At 38.0% G+C, this 24,013-nt stretch overlaps 1 pseudogene; it reads right to left on the bottom strand.

Annotated features, from left to right (window-relative positions):
* Positions 1 to 22,579: 22,579 nt before the first annotated feature.
* LOC149156168 (DEAD-box ATP-dependent RNA helicase 22 pseudogene) lies at positions 22,580 to 24,013 on the bottom strand (annotated as a pseudogene).

Here is a 24,013-nt window from a genome sequence, read left to right on the forward strand (position 1 = left end):
ATAAATGAGATGCTACAACTCCAGCCTGGCTAAAACTTGACTCCCCTCTCCATTGGAGACCTGTTTGACTTATTTCCCAAGCTCAGCCCTGCAAGATTGGCCCAAATAATCCAAACCTTCATCCTAGAAGAGAAGTATACCTCCAAAGACCCCCCTCCATATGTAGCAGCTTTATTTTCTCCTTGGGGCAGAAGTATTGTAGATATGATATCTAGGGTCCTGGGTTATACCACCAGTGAATATATTGATGAGATTATTTTAGCTTTCATGTCCATATACACTCTAGGACAACCTCCTGCTGTCATATATGACTATGCTCAGTTCATAGCTAACAGAATACATGAACAATTCCTCAGAATGAGTAATGAGAGAGTTTTCGAATACTCTTCGGTCTTGTATCACCTTTTCCTATATTACCAGTCTGAAAAATTCCCACTTACCTTGCAAAAATTGGACACGAAGGGCCAATCAAGATCAGTTTCCTCTGGACCCCTTTGATTCATCAACATCCCTTCCCCTATTCATATATTGAATTCATTGATTCCTTTGTCCACCCTGTGATGACCATGCTCACTGGAACCCCTCCACCAAGAATCAGTCCTAAAATTAGGAGAGTCCTTCATCTAAACGTCAATCATGAGGTGGTAAATTGGTACTTGTACCAAAACCACACTGAAATCAGGATTTATGGCTGTGAGCTAGCCCCATACAAACTACCTAAATACCTCCCAATGAGGTTATTTGCCCTGGAGTACTACGGGAAAATAATAAATTCAGATGAGGTAAACTTTGTTAAAGCCAAAAAGAAAGCCCAGCTCAAAATCAAAGACCAATTGGGTCCCTTTATTTGTAATAGCAGAGAAGCTGGGAAGGAGGTAGACCTAATCCTTCAGAGATTAAAACTAAAACAGAGCTTCATATGGAGATATGATCCCTTGGACTTCATCTACAAAAGAAGGCAGAAGAATAAGATGCCCCCCTATATCCATCACCACATCCCTGAGATAGAAAAGTATGCCAACCAATTGCAATGGGTGGAAAACACTTTAGAGCATAGGAATAATGCAGAAGTTGCTGTGGAAAAAACATTAATTGATCTAGAAAAAAAACTTGATGAGGATTCTTTCCTACAAGTGCCAGAACAATCAGATAGGCCAGAACAATCAAATAGGCCAGATCAGTCAACCAGGACAGAACCATCAGAGGTACCAGAAAAATCAGACATACCAGAGCAATCAGACATACCAGACAGACCAGAGACAACCATGAGCAACTCCCCACTTGTACAAACTCCTCTAAATGAGGAGAAAAACCTAAAGAGAAATAGGGAAGGGGCCACCACTTCAACAAGAGCAACTTCACAAGCTTATGCAGAAACAAGCCAAGCTAAAAGATAGAGAGTGAATCCTGTCTTTGAACAAGAATACACAGAGGAAACATCAGAGGTCACTAGTGCAGAAGGAAATAGGAGCAAGCCTACTACTCCATCTGGAGGCATGCGAGAGCCTTCCACATCATAAACGCAGATGTTCGAAAGGTAGCAAATTATTGAGGTATCTTCCTTCAGGATTCCTACAGATAAAGATCAAGACATAAAGGAAAAATACAAAGAGATCAAGGCTAGGAATGAGAGGCTTAAATCCCAAACATATGCACAGTATCTAAAGATGACTCCCATTAATCAAACAAGGCTAATGTCGGCCTTTGATGTCAAAGAGGGGAAAATGCAGATGACTTTCATCAAGACAACCACTCAGCAGCCAAGGACAACATCAGATTTTAAGAAAGTGGACTTTGAAGTACTGGCAAGGGATATTCATCCCATTGACCAGATTGAACTACATAAGCAAATAGGGGAGATGATATACTCCACATTAACAGGGAATACCATTGTTGCCCACCAATTACAGAACTCCTTGAACAATACATCAACCAAATTTTAGTTGGAGAAACCTCCTCACAGGCTAAATATAATAGAATCAAGTCCTTAGAGGACTTAGCGATTAAATTGGGACACGATCCCAAAGATGTAAAAGTTGCAGAGCAGCTAATTAAGAAGAAAAATGAGGACATTGCTGCACTTAAGAAGCAACTAAAGATACCCCAGTTACATCAGCCATAGACACAGGAAGTCCTAGAAGCACAACAAGGACATGAAGAGCTCATGGACTTTGCCCTGAAGCTAAATGATCAAATCATGGAGATAGAGAAGGAGTTGGACACTTTAATTCAGTCGAAGAAAAGTGACCTGGCGACAACTTCTAGAACTGTCATCCCCACAGTATCTACAACAGTTCCTTCCACACTAGCAGCATCACTGGCACCTACAACTCCACCTGCCACAACATTACCAGTAAATGCATAATCTAGTACAACAATAGGTACATCAATAGATAAAGCAACAAAACTTGTGAAAGCCATGGAAGATATGTCTGTCCAGGTGAAAGAGCTAAAGAGATTAAGGAGACAGTGGCAAGTCTGGAAACAGACTGCAAACTTGCCCAACTACAGCAGAAAGAAGAAACACAAAAGGCTCAGAGAATGGGTGAAAGAATCAAAATCCTGGAGAAGGATTTAACATTACAGAAACCTCTAGGGCAAACCAAAGAAATGCTTTGGGCCAATATCATTGACTCTATCAATGGTATTTGGCCATCAATTCAGGTAATATTTGAGCAGACAGAATTAGTGAAGATAGCCACTGAAGCTATCCAAAAAGTAAAGGAAGAATTGGGAGATAAACCAGAGGATGCAAATCGACTCATCCACTTCCTAAACAGCAAGAACCGATATGAGCTCCAAGAGCTTAACATAGAAGATAGGACTGAAGCCATTCTGGAGATTAGAAAGGTTCTTTCCAAAAGAAACCTCATGCATAACTTAGAAGAGAAGTGCCATAACATGCAGGTAGCCATTGACAGGTTCATGGCTAAGTTTCAGATTTTAAGGGACAAAGGTCTTCCTAGTCCTATGGTCATCAATGACAAACTCATGACCCAATTGGACTATAGTGATAGACTCAGGAAATTGGCCAAGGAACAAGCCAGCTCTTCGACTATTAAAGCTTTGCCAACAGGAAAAGTATTATATGATACATTTGAGAACTTGTTTTTCATAGAGCATGAAGTGAAACATTTGTTTCTCACCAAACCAAATTTTGCAAAATACACAGAGGCAGATGAAATCTATAGAAGGATGGTAAAAATAAAGTTACCTGATGCAGAATGGTGGGAAAAAATGATAGATTTACTATGATAAATTTACATCAGAAAGTTATTGCACAGTAAATCTGAAGATAGCCAGTGAAACATGTAAAAGCAGAGCAGCAGGGTCAAAGAGTAGCAAGGTCCAAGAGTATTGGTTGAAAGATGAAAGGAAAGAAGATTCTAGCGTAGAATTGCTACAAATATCAGCCAGCTTAAAGGGTTCCAACTCAACAGAAACAACCAGCAACACCATAATAAAAGGGACAGCATGAAGCAGTTTAACATATGTCTCTATCTTCATGAAAGAAGATATTTTAATTCCCTAGATTAAATCTCAAGTTGTTTTAAGATATTTTGTAAATAGTTTTGTATAAATACTTCACATTTCGAAGTATGTAGGGTGGATTCCAAGACATTTATATAGATATTTTCTCTCAAATCAAAATTCTATTATATCAATGACTAGATTGGCTTGCTGGCTCAAGGAATAAAGATCAAATATTTTACAGGATTCTTGTGTAAAGCGAAATACAAATAAGTATTTTCTCATGTTTAATGTTGTCTTTCCTTATGTTTTTTCCATAATCTTATTTGTATCTCTAAAATCTAAATGTATAGCATGGAATGATATTTCAGAAATTGCTTAAATGCACTTTGTCTTGACTGTTTAACATTCTGAATGTTTTCTTCTACACTATCTTAGCTATAGAATTCTTAACTGCTCCTTAGCTTCTGTAATTTCTCCTTTGGTCTATAACAAAGGATTCTTAATTGCTCTTTTCTCATGATCACCCACTGTTCTTCATTCTGATCTCGATCCAAGGATTCTTAAGTGCCCTTTGACCCTGGTTAGAATTACTTCACCCATTAGGCCTAAAGATTTGCATGTTGCTTTGCTAGCATGCCCTGTGAACATTCCCTTTAATGATCTGATCCAGTTATGCTATCCATTTTTTGACTCCATAGCCCAATGGCTTGAAGGTCTAGCTCTATCCATCTGCTCCAAGAATTCCACCACCCAACCTTAAATTCAAAACCAAAACCCCATGAACACTAATAACTAGCCTGAAATATCATAAAAACAAAGCTAAATTATATATAGAGAGCCCTCTTTGGACTTAGGTTGGCTAGAGCCTAAGCCTAAAATATTTGTTTGTGGTTACCTCGGTTGCTTCCTTTATCTAATAAATTCTAAGGAAAATACTGAGTGATAACAGAACCCACTTAAGATTGTGGACGACAAACAATCTCAACAATATAAATGTCTGCTAAACATTGTAGATCTGCAACAACTGATAGAAACAAAACCTGTCAAAGTCCTGATCTATGCCACAATCATAGTTAAACAAGAAAACGAAAGAGTAATAACTCCAATCATCCAATGGAAACCAGATATACAAAGAATTGTTTTATTATAACACCTATGAAGGGAACAAATAAATGTTACTAGTCCCCCTCTATGGGATGGGTTCTTGGCTATCCTCAAACGTCTTCAACTTGTGTAGAGTCTCCCTCCTCTATCATGTGTAAACCTAGCAAAAATATCGTGTATGACAATGAAAATAATGAGAGTTACAATGGTAAGTGCAACAACGAAAATAATAAAGAGTGAATAATTAATGGAAAACCCTTCTAATTATAACAAAATATTGACTTATCCTCGAATAATGAGCAATAATAAAATATTATTGATCGCATTCTTGGAATAACCACTTGGAATATTTTATTATATTTGGTTAGGGGGGGAAGTATTTAAACTTTTATTTAGAAATAATAAATAAATAAATGATTTATTTATCATCTCAAGGAATTAGTTAAGGAATAATAAATAAATAAGGATTTACTTAATTAATCCTAAGGGATTTATTCAAATTTAATAAAGAATAATAATTAATTAGTGATTAATTAATTATTCTTAGAGAAAAATAAGATAATTAATGATTTATCTATTTATTTTTCATGATTTGGTCAAATATGACAAGGAATAATAATTGAAAAATGGTTTAATTAATTATTCCTAGAAGAAAATCAAATAAATAGTGATTTATTTAATTATTATTCATCAGTTTAACTATAAATTATTTAACAAAGGTGGTTTATTAAGTAATCTCTCATAGTGAAATAAATTTTACTACGGTAAAATTGGCTTTACATGGTGTACTTCGATCCATCTAGTAAATTAGGCTAGACGAAATTTTTTTTGGTGATAACACTAAGGGATCACAATATAATCAGATTTGACATAAAAATAATAATGCAAGGGCACAACAATAAGAATAGTTGGATTCTATGCGGCACAACAATAACAATATGGGGGCTATATGGGAAAAACAAATACAATAAGGGGGATATACTAGTATTATAGGGACCTAACATGCCCCTCTCATTCAAAAAAGTGTTTTCCTCAATGCTTGAGTAAGTCTGGATGGTTTTATATAAAATTCACATCCTCCTATGTGGAATCTTTAGTGGATAAGTTCTTCAACTTAATGACATACTTTGAAATTGATCGATTTCGTAGCTGTCAGGTTCTTATTTTTGTGAATGCTTCAGCCTCAAATATGATTTTTCCTTCTTCTTCAAGTTGTGGAAACAATGTTTAAACTAGAATCTTGTCACCGATAACCTTCTTTAAGCATGAAACTTGGAAAACTGGGTATACTCGGGAAGATGCAGGGAGCTCCAATTTGTATACCATAGTGCCAATCCTTTGCAACACCTTGTAAGGTCCATAGTACTTGGGTGATAATTTATTATCCTTCTTAACTTGCTTGAGAGACATGTGTTTGTATGGTTGTAGTCGTAAAATACCCAGTAACCTACATAAAAACTTCTTACACTGTGATGTTGATATGCCTGTTGTTTCATTTGATTCTGTGCTGGAGTGAGGTTATCCTTTAAGAGTTGGAGAACTTGTTGTTGATGCTCGATGTGATCTTCCACTTCTTGAACCTTAGAATTTTCTCTTAAATATGATGTGATGGATGGTAGATGATATCCATAAAGCTCCATAAATGGGGTCATTTTTGTTGTAGTATGGAAGGAAGTGTTATACCACCATTCATCTAGAGATAACCACTTGACCCATTATGTTTTTTTTATCAGATACAAAGAAATGAAGATATCCTTCCAAACATTCGTTCACTATCTCAGTCTTCCCATTAGATTGAGGATAATAATATGCACTATGAGATAATTGAGTACCAAGACAAGAAAATAATTCCATCCAAATATTTCCACTAAAAATGGGATCTCTATCACTTACTATAATATTTTTATTTCCATGAAGCTTCTGAATTGTTTTCATAAATGTAGTAGTAATTGTACTGACTTTAAAAGGATGAGATAATGCACAAAAGTGTGCATACTTGGTAAGTCTATCAAGTACCACCACGATGACACTCTTTCCTTTAGACTTGGGTAAAACTATGATCAAATCCATTGAGACCTCCTCCCAACGTTGTCTTAGAATGGATAAAGGTTGTAACAAGCTCGGGGTCTTAATTGTCTCAAATTTCTTTTGTTGGAAAACAAAACATTTTTCCACAAACATATGAATATCATATTTAAGGCCAACCAAAAAAAATCCTTCTTGACACTATGGTAAGTTTTTAAAATTCTTGAGTGCCTTCCTTATGGAGAGGTGTGCAATTACAAAAGAATCTTTAGTTTGAGTTGGAAATTATTACAAAGATATAAGCGATCTTTGTACCATAATTAATCATTCTTCTAGCTAAATGTATGAGATGTATTGGGATCTTTCTGCAACCTTTCAATGAGTGACCAAACCTCTTCATCATTCTTCCATTCATCCCTTTCTGTGGTTATCCACTGAAGTTGGATAACGGAAATGGCAGAAAGCAATGCATCCATGTACTTATCCTTTCTTGAGAGTCCATCTGCAACAACATTTTTCTTCCCTTTTTGGTAGATGATTTCAAAGTCATAACCCAATATCTTTGTCACCCTTTTCTTCTTCTCTTCTAAAGATAATATTTTTTTGAAAAAGTATTTAAGACTATCATGATGTGTTTTGACCTTGAATTTTCTTCCCATTAGGTAAGGTCACCATTGCATTAGTGCATGTAGTATTTCCAACATTTCCTTCTCATAAATAAGTTTGTGTAAATACTTTCCTTTGATTGGACAACTTTCAAAAGAAATGGGTCTTCATTCTTGCATTAAAACAACACCAAGTCCATTTCCTGAAGCATCGCATTCCATAATAACAGTTTTTGTGAAGTCTGGCATATCTAAGACCAGTGCTTGGCACATTTCCTCTTGAAATGATCAAATGCCTTCGTTTCTTCTGGAGTCCAAGAAAAATGCATGTTTCTTCAATAACGATGTTAGAGGTGTCGATATTCTCCCATAATTCTCAACAAACTTGCGATAATACCCTGTCAACCTGAGAAATCCTCGAAGATACTTTATGGTTATGGGGATTTTCCATTTCTTAATGTCTTTAATTTTGTTAGGGTCTACCTTAACACCCTCATGAGATACAATAAGACCCAGATATTCCACCACTTGTACTCTAAAGAAACATTTGGAGGTTTTTGGATATAATTGTTTCTCCTCCAATAGTTTGAGCACCCTATCAACATGTTGAACATGATCCTTCCAATACATTTTGTAGATTAGTATATCATAAAAAAAATGCTAACATAAATTTTCTAAGGGTTTGAAAATGGAATTCATAAAACCTTGAAATGTGGAAGGTGCATTAGTAAGGCAAAAAGGCATGACCAAAAATTCATAATGACCCTCATGAGTTCTGAATGTTGTTTTCATAATGTCCTCAGTCTTCATTCTAATTTGATGATATCCTGAACAAATTTCCAACTTGGTGAAGTAAATTTCTCGATGTAATTCATCCAACAATTCATCAATGAGAGGATTGGGAAATTTATCTTTAATGGTGAGCTTGTTGATCTCTCTATAATATGGACACATAAGCCATGATCCATCCTTCTTGTGCACCAATACTATTATAGAAGAGAAAGAAATTTGACTAGGTTGTCTTATACCAGCCTCTAGCATTTCTACAACCATACGTTCAATTTCACTCTTTTGGGCATAAGGATATCTTAAGGCCTAATGTTTTGAGGAACACTTCCTCGAATCAATTGAATCCCATGATCATTATCATGAATAGGTGGGATTTCTTTGGGAGTCTCAAACACCTTGGAATGATTATTGAAGACCTTCTGGAGATTTGTAGAAATAAATGATTTCGATGTTTGAACCCCTAGTGAGCATAACTGCTCAATTCCACCCCATTTTTCTTTCCTCAGAAGCTTTTTCATGCCAATACAGCTGATTATCCTTCCTGGTTTCCCTATGATACCCCTTAATTCACTTCATTTCCTTCCTGAAAAAATTCAAGAAATTTTCTTGAAAATTGAAAGCTATCATCCCCTAAGATTGTAAACATTCGACTCCTATTACAACATCAACACCACCCACTGGAATGGAAATAATTGGACTATTCAATAAATATTCCCCCATGGTTAGCTTGATATTATGGCACTTTCCATATAAATTTATAGTTCCTCCATTTGGAAGCATCACTTCAGATTTTGGTGTTGTATATAGGAAGCAATTTACTTCCTTGGCTATCTTACAATGAATAAAATTATGGGTACTACTCGAATCAATCAACACTATTACCTTTTTCTTATTGATATATACTTCTATATTGAGAGTTTGAGGAGTGGTAATTCATTCCAATTAATTAAAATATATGGTCGGATTCATTTCTTCCTTCTCTAGGGTTGGTTCCTGGTGTATATACTCCTCTTTTTATGTTTCTTGTTCCTTTCCTTCCTCCTCTTCACAATCTATGTAGAATATTTTTTTATCAATACACTTATGACCTTTAGTGTATTTTCTATCAAAACTATAACAAATCCATTTTTCCCCTTTTTCCTCCGATTTTTGTGGTGTTAGCCTTGTATGTTGTTGAAGACTAATACTTCCATCTTTATAGTTGTGAGTGGTAGACTTCCTTGTTGCCATGATTTGGCTTTCAAGTTTTCTTGCCACCCTGAATGCCTTCTCCAATGAATCATGTTCCCTAAGGTGAACCTTGTGTTGGATGTTATATTTTAAATATCATATGAAGACATCAATCCTATGCTCCTTTGGAATATCAGTTACCCTAATATTCAATTTTTGGAACTCTTGAATGTGCTTTGCCATTGAACCCTTTTGTTTGAGATTTATCAATTGGCTAAAGAAGGTGTTCCTCTTTATATCATCATAGTTTGTTATCATTTCCTCTATAAAAATTGACCATGTGACAAATGGTTTAGTAGAACAAATCCATCTATACCATACAAACTAATTGGGCTCTAAATATAAAGATGTAGTGTACCTTTTATGAGGGTTGCACATCCTATATATCAAAATATTTCTCCATCTCCAATATCCATGTTACCGGATCCTTGCCATCAAACTTCCTCATATCTATCTTTGGAATGTTTTATTTCTTAAACCCCATATTGGACTCTCTAAAATCATAATTCATATTCCTTTTGTACTGATCATGATTTTCATGGATTACCTTGTGAGCACCAGGAAGCCTTTCTTGCAACAACTTTGTTAAAACTTCCTTCAAACCTACCCATGTCTTCTTTTAAACCATTCATGTCACCTTTTAAACCATACATGTCTCCTTTTAAACCATCCATGTCACATTTTAGTTCATCTTTGGTTTCTCTTTGTGAGAGCGAAATTTGTTGCACTTGATCCTGTAATTTTGATATATTGTGCTGCAATTTTTCCTCTTCGTGTGCCATAGTAGATCTTTCTGAGGAATTATTGCATGTAGAATTCCTTTTTGTAGTAGGAATTTTATAACACAATACTGATATATATTCTTCAATATTCCCTTGGAATAACTTAAAACTTAATTTTCAAACAAAACTTATGCAATTTATAAAAAAACACACATCTTTTTCTTGATTTTAGGAGCTCGATCTTGAAACAATTGTAACTATGTAATTTCGGATCTCCAAGTTATGAAATTTCTTCTTATTGTATCTCTCTAAGTCTTCTTTCCATACCTACAAGTCTGATTGCAATTGGATTCTTCAAGAAAATGTTATGTCAAACATTAGTGGAATTTTGAGGTGTAAAATGGGCATCCTAAGGAAATTATAAAATAATACTCGAAATAATAAAATAAGGTTACATTACATCATAAAATTTTAGAGGGAAAAAATAAAAAAGGAGGATACACTAGAGTGAAGTTGTATGGGATTCCACATGTCACTGTTCCAACTTTTGTAAAAATTGCCAACTAGGGCCAAACTCCATGTGGGTCATCTTATTTATGGTAGTTGATGTTTTTCTTCAATTCCTCTCATTGAGAGGTGTATGATTGATCTAATGATCATCTGATTCTAATGTGTATTCATGGAAATATAAATTTATTTGTATTCTTAACAATTTGTCAAGGTCAGCCAACAAAGAAAAACAATGTTTTACACCCCCCAACTTATCCTCGACATAGCATATAAAAGGAGGAGACCTTGTGACATTATTTCCATCATCTCATAATCTCATTCTTCTCTCTCCTAGTCTGATTGGGCATGCATAGGAGGAGAAGGTCTCTCACACGTGGGAAGAAGGAAGGATGTAGGTCTGATCTAGGGCACTGTTGAATTGGGTTGACTGTGGAGCAGCAGGGCTGTCTTTTGTTTGTGTTGACCACCAAGGAGGTACCTTTGACTACGGATTAGTGTGGGGGGTCTCTTCCAAGCAAGCCGTAGTTCTAGATAGAAAGTGTTGACCTGTTTTGACCATACATTTGACCAACGTTCACTATTGATGGTTGATCGTAGACCTGCACCTGCGTTCACTGCTGTTTGACCATCATTCTTGGACTGTTTTGAGTTGCCTATGATTATAGTTGGAGGCCAAGTTGACTGAGGTTGAATTGAGGTCATTTGTGACATGTTTGACCAGCTTTGAATTTGTTGGTTAGGGTTTCATTTTTGCTGTTATAAAATCACAGATTTGTGTAATTGTACTATCTCTCTCTCTTTACTGAATTATTGAATAATATAATAAGAATTGATCAAGGGTTTCCCTGCATTGGGGTTTGTCCCTAGTTGGTGCCACATCTTGTGTCTCTTGTATTGGCTTCTCTTCTACTAGTTACATTTATGTTCTATCTGCGTTTTACTATCATGTTGATGTGATTCTAATTCTGGAAATTGATATTGGGTTAATAAGAAAAATTGAAGTAAATTTCTCTTAAGAATAGAACATACCATAGTTTAACATGGTATATGAGGTGAGGTGAAGACAAAGCCCAAGAAAGAGTGAAAGATAAATCACCGAAGACAGTTAGAAAGGTCAAAAGGCTTCATGGGTTCCACATCCCACTTCTCAGTCGAAGACAAGCTCCATGAGAAGTCTGACTATCACGGATGGAAGACGTCTCTTGATCTGACATTGGAAGAGCAAGAAGTGTTGGACTATGTGAGGGGAAATTTCTGGAGCCTCCATCAAATGCACCGGCTGCTACAAAGAACAAGTACACTAGGGTGAATTGAAAGCGAAGAATATCTGAGACTCAATTGAAAAGCGTGTGGTGACCTACATTTCCGAGTTGAACACCTCCAAGGAGATCTATGACAAACTGGTAAGGTTGTTTAAAGTTAGTGATGCAAATCAAGTTTTGTTCCTCAAAAATAAGTTGAAGGATATTAAGAAGGGCAAGGACAAGGATACTCAATCCTACTTCTTAAGGATCATTGAGATAAAGAATGATCTTGTATCAATTGGAGAAATCATTCTTGATAGGTAACTAACTATCACTACCCTTGGAGGGCTCCCATCCAAATATTATATATTTAGAACCACTCTTCTCGGCAATGATTGAATTTCAGAATTTGAAGAATTGATATCGAGATGCATTCAAGAAGAGACAAGGATGGTGGAGTAAGAAATTACTTCAAGTAAGGGAAACCCCACTGCTCTCTCCTCTCATGCCAAAAGGATAAACAATTTTGGGTCTAAAGGTCACTTCAAAGGAAAGCCCAGATCGAAGGGTGGAAGGAAGGGAAGATGCTTCGTTTGCAATAATTTTGGCCATTATGTGAGGGAGTGCCCAAATAGAAAGGACACATCAAATGATTATGATCAAAATCACTCTAGGGGAAACTCCAACAATAATCAAAGGAATGGTAGGTTCAATTGAAAAGGAAAGAGGAATGCGGGAAATCAAGGGAATGGTCAACCCTCCAAGAAAGCAAGGAACTCCAGGTTTGAATAATATGTTGTTAATAATAAGCAAGATGAATATTATCTGATATCGACCCTCTCCACTACCTCTCCTCCAGACTCATTGGAAAATTCGCTTATTGATAGTGCTGCCTCAAGGCACTTCACTGGTTACAAGGAAGCTCTCTCTAATGTGATAGAGAAGGAGACAAATTTGGAGATTATTCTTGGAGACAATTGCACTTATCCCATAAAGGGTGTATGGAATGTTACTCTTCAAATAAATCAGGGTAACACGATCCATTTGCAAGAAGTCTTATATGTATCTGATCTCAAGAAGAACCTAGTGTCCATTTCGGCAATGGAAGACAAAGGCTACAATGTGTCATTCATCGATGGCAAGGTATGTGTTTGGAAAAAGAATTTCAAATATGCTTTCACTCTTGGGTTTTAGGTTGACTCTTTATATCATGTTGGAGGAAGTCCGTTGGGAGTCATGCCTTGCAACACATCTCTACATTCTAAACTATGGCACCGGACGTTTTCCCACCTTCATTATAAGTCTCTACCCGATGTGAGATAGATGGTGACAAGCATGGTTGAGTTCAAAGTAGAGCATGAAGGTGTATGTCTGGGGTGTGTCGAAGGAAAGCTTAAAAGGGAACCATTCCCCTCAAGCAATAGAAAGACGAAAGATATATTGCAGTTGGTCCACTCCGACATATCTGGTATGATGCCCGTAAACTCTTTGGGAGGATATCTATATTATATTAATTTTATAGGTGATTATTCTCGCAAGACTTGGATCTACTTCTTGAAAAACAAGGCTGAAGTGTTCTCTTGGTTACGTCACTTCAAAACCCAGATTGAGAATCAAACCTGTTAGTGTCAGTCTTTCCAGCCTTCCTCCAGTGATCAAATATGCTCTTACAAAGTGGTCTCAGAGCATCAAGGTTAAATTTTGTTATTTCAAAGAGTCTTCAAGCAAAATTTGGTCACCAGGGATTAGGTCTAGGGTTTGCTTTCACTCCTTCTAAAGTTTTCCAAATGTCAGTCCATGTCATCATTCAGCTGAGTCTATCATCATTCATAGGGTTGTCCTCATCATGTCAGGTTCCATTGGGTCATTTTATACCTTGTTCATGCTTAAGTTGCGCCTTGGTAAGGTCCATTTCCCTCTCTTAGGGTTTTGGAGGTAATTTCTCTTGGATGGTCAAATAATTAGCAAAACTTGTATCCAGATGTTCATACACCTTCCCCTATCCTTCATGTACCTTATTAAACACTTCCCATCACTTAGATCCGCCAAATTCCTCATTTTCGCACAAACCCTAGTTTCTTGCTACAACCTGGCAATTTTCTAGGTTGGGCCTGTGTTTTACCCTTTTAGACCCCTTCCCCTCACTCGATCTCTAAGATTCCACTTTCCCCTACTTCCTAACATCCCTCCCTACTTCTAAAAATTTCCCCAAGAATTTAGAAGCCTCTTATCCCCTTCATTTCGCTTCATTTTGACAAAATCCCTTGTTTCACACATCGGGATAGGTTTTACTCACATGAAGTTTCTGAGCAATAAAAAATGAATTTGGGAAAACTGAGAGAGGGTTTTTTCCAAAACATTCCAAGGAAGAAAAATCTCCTTCGCTTTTTACACAGGTGTCATGGTTTTAGAGAAATGTCAAAAATACCGTTGCGTCAGGAGAATCAAATGCACCTATGAAGTGACCTTGGGAAAATCAAGTTTTCTCCTAGCTTGGTTGTCCAAATGAATTTCTTGATGAGTCAAATGTTAGCTAGACACAAATATCTTTCCAATGAGCTATCATGAGCTCAATTTGGAGTTGAGGAAGGCATTCAGAAGTTGACTACAACAGCACTCTGCCTTGAGGCAGCCTCATTTGGCACATTTTGACCAGTCTTGGGAGATTTGATTTTTTACAAGGAAAATGAACTCCAAATTGAAAAATTTCAGTTGTGTTGGACATTAGACTCAAATACCTTTCAAACGAGCTATTATATACCCAATTTGGACACCAGGAAGGCCTCCAAAAGCCTACTGCAAAATGCACTATGTAGCTGAGTGCGCGCTACGCATCAGGGTGGGCGCGCTACGCATCAGGCCACAATTTGCAGTGTTATTTTGCACGGGTGAGGCGCATCAGGAGCGCGTGGCGCGTTGGGTGAGGCGCGCTACGCGTTGGAGTTTATGCCCAGAACTTTGCCTGAAACACATTCAAACATTTCTTCTCATGCATCAAATCACAGGTAGGCTTTTATCCACGGCTCGTTCTTGGTTTTGAAGGATTTATGTAAAGAAATTATGCTATATTTGCCATGAAAAACCAAATGTATAAACCCTCATTTTCCATTAGTTTGCTGTGAGGATTCAAATGCCAAGATTGCTGTAGGGTTTTCAAACATAAATGTTGCCAAGGTTTTCTCATTTCTTGTGTTTCCCACCCCCTATACTCACTAATATTTTCCCCAATAATTCCTCATAAAACCCTATATTATTCTCCCTCCAATCCTAAACCCCTCCCTTCTACTACAAACATATTTTTCCTACCCTACCTCATCCTAAACCCTAAAATTTGTAAATTTTCATGTCCCTTCCCTTCCTTAAATTCCTTATTTTATTTCCATTGTCCCCATTTCCCTAATGTTTCCCCTTTCCTAACAGTTCCCTTGTATATTTGTGTTCCCTGGGTCACAACATTTTGAGAAAAAGAAAAAGCCTACAGTCAATTTTGCACACAGTTGTATATCAGCATATATATATTCGAGCCACCTTGTTTTTAAAGAACATGTCAGAGACCGAGTCAGATTATGAGCAGGATTATGATAGTGATTCTACACCAGAGGTAAGTGTGCCAAGGAGGTATCACAAAGGTGGCAAAGGTGGTCGGCATTTCAGGGAGGAGCCTACTTCTTTGGCTCAATTGCAAGCCTTTCCACTTGCAATGGACTGTTTTCGATATCAATCATGTTTTGAATACTGTGAGCGGATTTCACAAATTCATCATCATCGTGAATTAGCTCTCTTGTTTGTTCTACATTTACATCATGGTCATGTAAACCTGGCCAGAGTGAATTTCACCTTGTCACCTGAGACTATTGCTCAGGCCACTGGGATACCAAATGTAGGGGAGGAACGGCTGAAAAGGGCCGATAGAGATCATGCATTATTGAAACACATGGTTATGCATTACAAGGTCCGGAACCTGGTTTGCAAGGCGCGAATTAGGAGTCTTAAGGCAAAATTGAGGAAAAGGGTCAAGAAGCAAAAACGACAAAAGGAGCTTGATCGTCTTGGGATTTTGGCCGAAGCCTCTTTGACTGAGCATAGTACTTGATTGGGGACCCCCAGCCCAAATTTCAAGAAATTTGGGGAAAATTTTGTCAATTTTGAAATTTTTATGTAAAAAACAGGTTTTTGGGCTCAACGCGTAGCGCGCCGCGCGCTACCCTGAAGATTGGGAGGTCCAAATCACGAAAGGTTTGCATTTTTGGATTTTTCATGATGAAATACACCTGCTCAGCCACTTCCAAGGCATTTCATCAAGGTTTGGGTCCCCAAAAGGTCAAAAAACATGCAAAAAATGACCTCACTACCCCTTTTTGGACACACAGGTAGCAACCTTGGGAGAATGCACTTTTGGAGGGGCAAATAGACATCAAATTGGAAAATTCCACTTGGGTTGGAAAGTAGACATCCAGGGATTTTCAACAAGCCAACCTGAGCTCAATTTGGATGCTAGGAAGTGCCCCAAAAGTAGGTGGAAAGGCGCGCTACGCGTAGGGCTCAGGCGCGCTACGCATCAGGATTTTTTGCACATTTTGCACCTTCCAGCTCAGGAATTCACCTAGTTTTGACCAGTTTTGACTTGTGATGGGATTTTTCACCCTCCTTGATGTAATTAATGTAATTTTATGTTGACTTGACACTTATTTACCTATTCTAGATGATTCATTCATAAAATAGCAAACATTTAATGAATGAATTGGTTTCCTAGCTTATAGAGGCAAGTTGTTTTGACTGCCTAGATTATAGTGCTTTGTTTAGAATTGGTTGAAACAGCTCCTAGGATGATGAGCTCGACCCCTAGAGGCAAGGGAATGTGTTAGCTTGCCTATATTATGTATTTTCTTAGTCATTTTCAGGGTTGGACTCTTTAGGAAGAGGCTTTGAGACTTTATTGTACATTTTACTTCAGCATTCTGGCAAAGGGAAGACCAGGGATTTGCAGCACTATTTGAAATTCTTGTGGCTTTATGTCTTGATGGTGTGTTTCTTTCAGTACTTGTAAGTTTGTTATGTGTATCATTTTTCCTCTCTCATCTTCTGCAATTGAACAAATGAAGTGTTAAGGTAGAATCCATAAATTTGTTATGCTCTGCATTTAAATTTGTTTAATTTTCCATGTTTTCTTCAGTTTAAGGAGAACCCCTGTGCTTGCTTGCTCTCCTTAGCTCCTCACATGTCTGATCTATTCACCTCATCACTTTAAAAGCATCAAAACTATTGCCTACCTTGCTCCAATTAGACCTCTGCAGAAACTATGTCTCATCCCCGCACCCAAAATTGCTTTTCCCTTTGATTCAACAAAACTCTCAAAAAATCACCTTTTAAACCTCTGCACTTAAATATCTAGCCTAAGATCAGTATTCCTTATTGGTCATCTCAGCCCCTTTGAAAACCTTTTGCCGAGATTGACCCGGAGAGAGCCCTCTCATGTCCTCATAGGGCTAGCTACGAGGCTGAGCATGGTTTGATGTTGCCTTGAGTTTCGCCTTTTTCAGCCTGAGGCAAATTCGAGCACTAAAAAAACCGAGAATAGAATCAAGATATTAAGGACTAATGATGGGACCGAGTATGAATCCAATGATTTCCATGAATTTTTCAAAGAAGCTGACATTAAGAGGGAGACCACAACACCATACACTCATGAGCATAATGGTGTGGCTGAAAGGAAGAATCGCACGATTATGGAAGTTGTTCGTGCCATGCTCCATGATCAAAGGCTTTTGAAGTTTCTATGGGCCGAAGCTGCGAATACCACTGTATATGTTCAAAACTAATGCCGTCATCAAGAATTGGATTCCAAGGCTCTCGAAGAAATGTTCACTGGTAAGAAACCTGATGTCTCTCATTTTAGAATTTTTGGAAGTCCCGTGTATTTTCATGTGTAGAAAGAGAAAAGAAGCAAATTGGGTGCATCTGGAAAGAAGGGAATATTTGTGGGCTATAGAGAAAATTATAAGGGCTATAGAATCTATGAGGCTTGTCAAAGGGAAGTCAAGATAAGTCATGATGTCACCTTTGACGAAGATATGGCTCTTAGCAAGGTTGACAATCTTCCTATTCTAAGGAGAGATAAAGATGTTGACACCAGGAAACCGGATGAAAAGGAAGATGAATTGATGTCCGATGTTGAAGAACCTATGGATCCTATTGATCCCCCTCCACAAGAGCCTTCCTCCTATAGGAAGAGGCCCTCATGGCTTAGGGGGACTCTTGAAGATGTTGAGAGACATATTGCACCCAGAGGGACTTTCCATGAAAGCAAGAAGCCCACTAGGTATCAGGGATACTTGACCATTATGAGCACTATCATTCAAAATGAACCTACATCATTCGAAGAAGCCATAAAGTATCAAGAATGGAAGGATGTTATCAATGATGAATATGAGTCCATCATGAAGAATGATGTCTAGGATGTGGTCCCCAAACCCTAGGAAAAAAAGTTGTCAGCTCGAAATGGCTTTACAAAACCAAGCATGGAGCAGATGGGAGTACTGAAAAGTACAAGGCTCACTTTGTTTCTCAAGTCTTCTCTCGAAAGGAAGGTGTGGATTACGATGAGATATTTTCACTTGTTGCCCGATACACCACCATCTGCTCGATGATAGCCCTTTTTGCTTTGTAAGGATGGAACCTACATCAGATGGATGTCAAGACCGTGTTATTGCATGGTTCAACTAAAGAAGAAGTCTATGTGGAACAATCTGTGGGGTTTGAGATTCATAATCGGGAATCTCATGTATGAAGGTTGAAGAAAGATCACTATGGGCTAAAGCAAGCACCCCAAGCTTGGTATGAGAGGATCAATAGCTATTTGATTAATCTGGGATTCACTAGGAGTGAAGCTGATCTGAACCTTTACTTTAAGGTTGAAGATGATAAGCCTCTCATACTAGTGTTGTATGTTGATGACATGTTTCCGATAGGTGCAGACCCTCTCATTCACAAATTCAAGAGGGAGTTGGCTTCCAAATTTGAGAGGAAGGACCTAGGACTGATGCACTATTTCCTAGGGCTAGAAGTCTGGCAAAATCCAGGAGAAATTTTCCTATCTCAAGGAAAATACGTAGTGAAGATATTGGAGAGATTTGGTATGGTGGATTGCAAGCCCATGACTACCCCGATGGAGCTTAACATCAAGAAGTTATGCGGTAGTTCTATCGGAACCATAATGGGAAGTGCTTCTGAGTATCGTCAAATCATAGGAGCATTGATGTTCTTGATGAACTCCCATCCAGATATATGTTTTGCAATCAACATGTTGAGCCAATATATGGTTGAGTCTAATCACTCACATTGGATTAGTGCCAAGAATCTTCTGAGATATCTTCGGGGCACAATCACTTATGGACTAAGATATACTACCGGAGATGTGAGGTTGCATGGTTATTTCGATGTCGATTACGTAGGCAATGTGGTGGACCGAAAGAGCACTTCCGGGTGTTGTTTCTCTTTGCGTTCTGCTTCGATATCTTGGATGAGCATGAAGCAGAAGTTGGTGGCTTTGAGCACTGTTGAGGCCGAATACCTTACTACAAGTATGGCCTTCTGTGAAGTTGTCAGGTTGCGGAAGCTCTTTAGTGAGTTGTTTGGTCATACGCTAGATATTACCTTGATCCTCTGTGACAACCAGAGAGGGATTCGGTTATCAGAGAATCTCGTATTTCATGATTACTCGAAGCACATCGATATTGGAAATGATGAGAAAGTCGTTGACATTTTGACAAAGCCCCTAGGAAAGGTCAAATTGATAACTTTCTGAGAATGACTAGGAGTCATGGAGAGACCCTATTATGAGGGTCTTGTATGATATATACATTGAGCTCTGAGAGCTCCAGGGTGCTTGGGGTACTTCTTGGAGCGATGAGAAACCATAAGGTGAGTGGTTCACCCTTACCCTATTGGTTTGCTATGTACAGGGTGAGTGGTTCAACCTTCCCCTATGATACCCAATGGTGACATGTAGGCAGGAAGAGTGGTTCATCCTTCTCCCACTGAGACATCCTACACATGTAGTCTAGGACTCATGGGAAGTACCTCTCATCTGGCCAATTAGTAGGGAAATGAGGATAGGGACCATAGTAGTATCAATGGATGCATCGTGTATCTACCATACTCCCTATGCTAGGATGACATTGATTTGGGATCAATTGGAATTGACTTCGGCTTAGTAAGAGTGATATAACTCACTCTCTTCATTGGGACTAAATACGTGTCAGTAAGAATGCTATTAGACACTCTATTTTATCTGGGACTAACTTCGGGTCAGTAGAGGATTGTACGGTACATTCTCGATCACTTCTTCTTTTTCATAGTTCAAGAGAGTAGTGTAGGGAAGTGTATTGATGGCAAAGATAGTACCGACAAACAAATGGATTAGCACATGGAGTTCTCCCTAGTTGAGAGGGAGTGTTAAAATTGGCAACTTGGGTGAAAATCCATGTGGGTAACCTTATTTATGGTAGCTGATATTTTTCTTGGATTCCTCTCATCGAGAGGTGTAGGTTTGATCTAACAATCATCTGATTCAGACACGTATTCATGGAGATATGAATTTATTTGCATTCTTAACAATTTGTCAAGGTCAGCCAACAAAGAAAAACAATTTTTTACACCCCCCAGCTTATCCTCAACATAGCATATAAAAGGAGCACACCTTGTGGCATTACTTCCATCATCTCATCACCTGATTCTTCTCTCTCCTAGTTTGATTGGGCATTCATAGGAGGAGTAGGTCACTCACACATGGGAAGAAGGAATGACAAAGGTCTGATCTATGGCAGCATTGACTTGGGTTGATTGTGGAGCAGCAGGGTTGTGTTTTGACTGCATTGACCAGTGAGGAGGTACGTTTGACGGTGGATTAGTGTGGGGAGTCTCTTCCAAGAAAACTGTAGTTTTGGACAGCGAGCGTTGACCTGTTGTGACCATACATTTTTTTATCACTCAGAATTAACCTCAAGGCTGAGAAAAAGGAAACTCTGAGGTAACCACAGACCAAGCTTTAGGTTTGGCATCTAGCCCTTCCAAACCAAAGAGGGCTCTCTCTTTGCCAACAAGATGTGGCTGCAATAAATGAAATTTTAGGCTAGCTATGGAGTGCGGGGTTTTGTTTGAAGGTTTTTGGGTCGAAACAGCAAGAGAAATGATGATTGGGCTATAGAGTCGATACCAGTTTCTGCCGGCAAACTTGGGGCAAATTAAGTGCCATGTTCAGCCAGATAAAGATTGTGAATGTGAGTAGCATAGGGGAGAAAGCCCGCTGCCATGAATGCATCAAACAAAGGATGGATCTACAACAGCAACTTTAGATGAAAGAGGATAACGAGGTTGCTCAACAGAGCATCTAGCAACGGATGAATTTTGCTAAGATAACCATTACAACTAACAGAAAAATCATCATGAAAGGAGCATCATTACAGATGAATTCCTAACATATCTCTTAGAGAATGTTGCAACACAAAATAGTAGAAAAGACATAATGTATAAATGAATTTATGAGAAAAACATACTGGACATTTAAGCACCGTGATGGATCCCAGGCCTAAAGGGCAAAAACTGCTTTATTATGATATTCAACAAAACTTTACACAGTCCAAATGCTTCTTCCTGTTGCCAAAATCGAACCCTTACATCTTCAAACTAATCCTATTTATAATATTACATATTTAATTGTTGATTCCTAAACATAGGAATCAAAATAATTAAAATAGAAAAACAAACTAAAACCTAAATATGTTTTTATGCGGTCAAATTACATAAATTAAATTATAAAAAAATAACCTAATTAAATCTCAAAAATAAAAAGGAACATTTGAATTGCTACCACAAGTCGAATTGCCAAAGTCTGTTTTGGAACATCGCTGGAAATCAGGGATAATCTGGGATGTTGATCAAATCGCCCTCCACCTGCACTCTGTAGATGCCTTGGGTTCCCGAAATATTTGCCACTTGTTCGTTGAATATTTTGAATACTGCCACCTCTCCTTTAAAAACTCGATGCTACTGATATCATGGCTGAAATACTTGCCATCGATTCCGAGAAAAATTCAAATAATGCCACATTCCTCTCTCAAAAATTTGATTTACTGGTCACCTTGCACCCGCCTGCACGAATTTTGGAATTGTTTGATCGGTCTAATGTTCTTGTCCCTCCTTGGATATTCTCTGACTGCCATTTGTAATGCTCTTACTTTTATTTGTCGCCTTATAGTCTTATCTCGTTTCAATGATGAATATAGTTGCTCTACTCTCATCAACTGTCACTGGAAACCCGATATTGACCTCATTTGAATCTAAACTTATTTCAGATATTTCTGGTAAATAACTAGCTACATATCCTTAATGAAATCTCAAATATTCAACCATTGCAAGTAACACCACAAGTTTCTAAAAAAAACAAATCTTGAATCAAACTTCAACTTCTCTGACCCTACTTTAACTCTATCATCACTTTGTATAAGTGGCAAACATTCATTGTTCATTGTTATATGCATTTTTTAGCATCTATTTCTGATAGGGAATGTTAACCTGTTTTCAGGAATCATGCATTTCTGTTTGACTTCTTTTATAGCAATCATATGGAATCCATTCTACTATGTATATGGACATAAATCATGAATATGAATGGAATTAGTAGCGATGAACTATTTTTTGAAGCTTCTACGCAGAAAAAGTAACAGTTCTGAATATCAGAAGTATGATCTAAATTTTAGTTTCGTGATTCCTCTACCCGTGGAAGCTGTTTATACAATAGCCTTGGTTTCACATTCAAACATACAAGTTCCGAATGCACAATTTGTAATACAATTGCAACCCTTCAATGTTGAGTTTGTGCAAAATATTTTCTTGATTTCACCATATCAGAAGAAAATTTCAAATGCTCATTCCTTCAAGACGCTATCAACTTGTGAGCCTTCTTGAGCTTATTTCTAAAACTTCTTTTCCTACTGAAAGCTCCTTCCACTGGTTGGCCAAAGGTTTTAGCCTGACAGACTGCGTCTACAAGGGCTCTATTGGCTTCTGTATACAGGCTTGTCACCAATCCAGGTTGACCTGCACATGCTGTTCGACCAACTCTATACAAAAAGTATACTACTGAAGTTGCAAACTCTCCCTAAATAATATGTGAAACATTTTGGATGTCAAGACCACATGCAACATCATCAGTGCACACCAACACCAGCATCAATGCACGCTCCTCTGAAGAAGTCTCTCTATGATAGTGCATACATTCAATACCATCTCTAAGCAAGATTTTAGCCACTGAATCAACTGAATTTACAGTGTTTGCAAAAACCATTGTCCGCTTCATAGTAGCAGTTGAATCTGACTGTCTAAATGCCCAACCCTCTTTTATTGAATTGATAAGTGTTTCAAATTGTGTCTCTACTGTGACTTCTATCCAACGTTGCTCCAACCTTGGATTATGCCGGTGAAGGAAACTCCCACTGACCCAAGTGGCTTCTGGGTAGAGACGTTTCAACATGCCTCCTGCAGTTTTCTTACCACTTTCAGGTACAGTTGCAGCAACAAATATATATTTCTTACTCCGCTTGTATATTTTTCTTGACCGCAACCAATATTTTTTCTTATCAGGGCCATCAAGCTTCTCTTCACTGAGATTGTCTTCGTCATTAAATGCATCATGTAAATCTTCACTTTCTCCATCAGAGACCAAATTCAACTACTCATATTTTTCTGGCTTGAAATCTATCCGAGACATGGAATCTACTTCACCTGAACCGTCAAACCCTGATTCCATTCCTTTAGAGAGTTGTTTCTCTTCCAACCGAAACATATTAATCAAACGTAGAATTAGATTTTTGAAGCTTCCAAACGAAAGCATGTCTACCTTGTCAAATACCACATATTTTACATCTCGAACAAATGTTGTGCGGTGCCGTCTCCTGGGATCAAAAGCAAAAAGCCAATTAAGCAGAGTACCTAGTGTTGAAATCAAAACATCAGGTTGAATAACAGGCCACCCTTGACTCCCATTGACTGCCATCACTTTCAACAAAGGATCACCACAAGGACCATGGAGATTGCTAGCCATGCGAACTGCCTGTCTACTACAAAACCTAGAAGTTGCTTGAGAAGAATCAATACAACTAGGATGTGCAACAACTGAGCCTTTGTTGTAGGTGCAAGGATGAATCATTGCCTCGTGATCTTCATTGTCCTCACACCCACAGATACAACAAACTTGCTCTTCTGCAACCAGCTCCCTGTGTTTTGAGTCATTGCATATGTCTTTAAGTGACAT

The sequence above is a fragment of the Pinus tabuliformis genome, chromosome 9, assembly GCF_031772625.1.
Source record: "Pinus tabuliformis cultivar Carrire ecotype Pingquan chromosome 9, CPIR1, whole genome shotgun sequence".
Classification (NCBI taxonomy): domain Eukaryota; kingdom Viridiplantae; phylum Streptophyta; class Pinopsida; order Pinales; family Pinaceae; genus Pinus; species Pinus tabuliformis.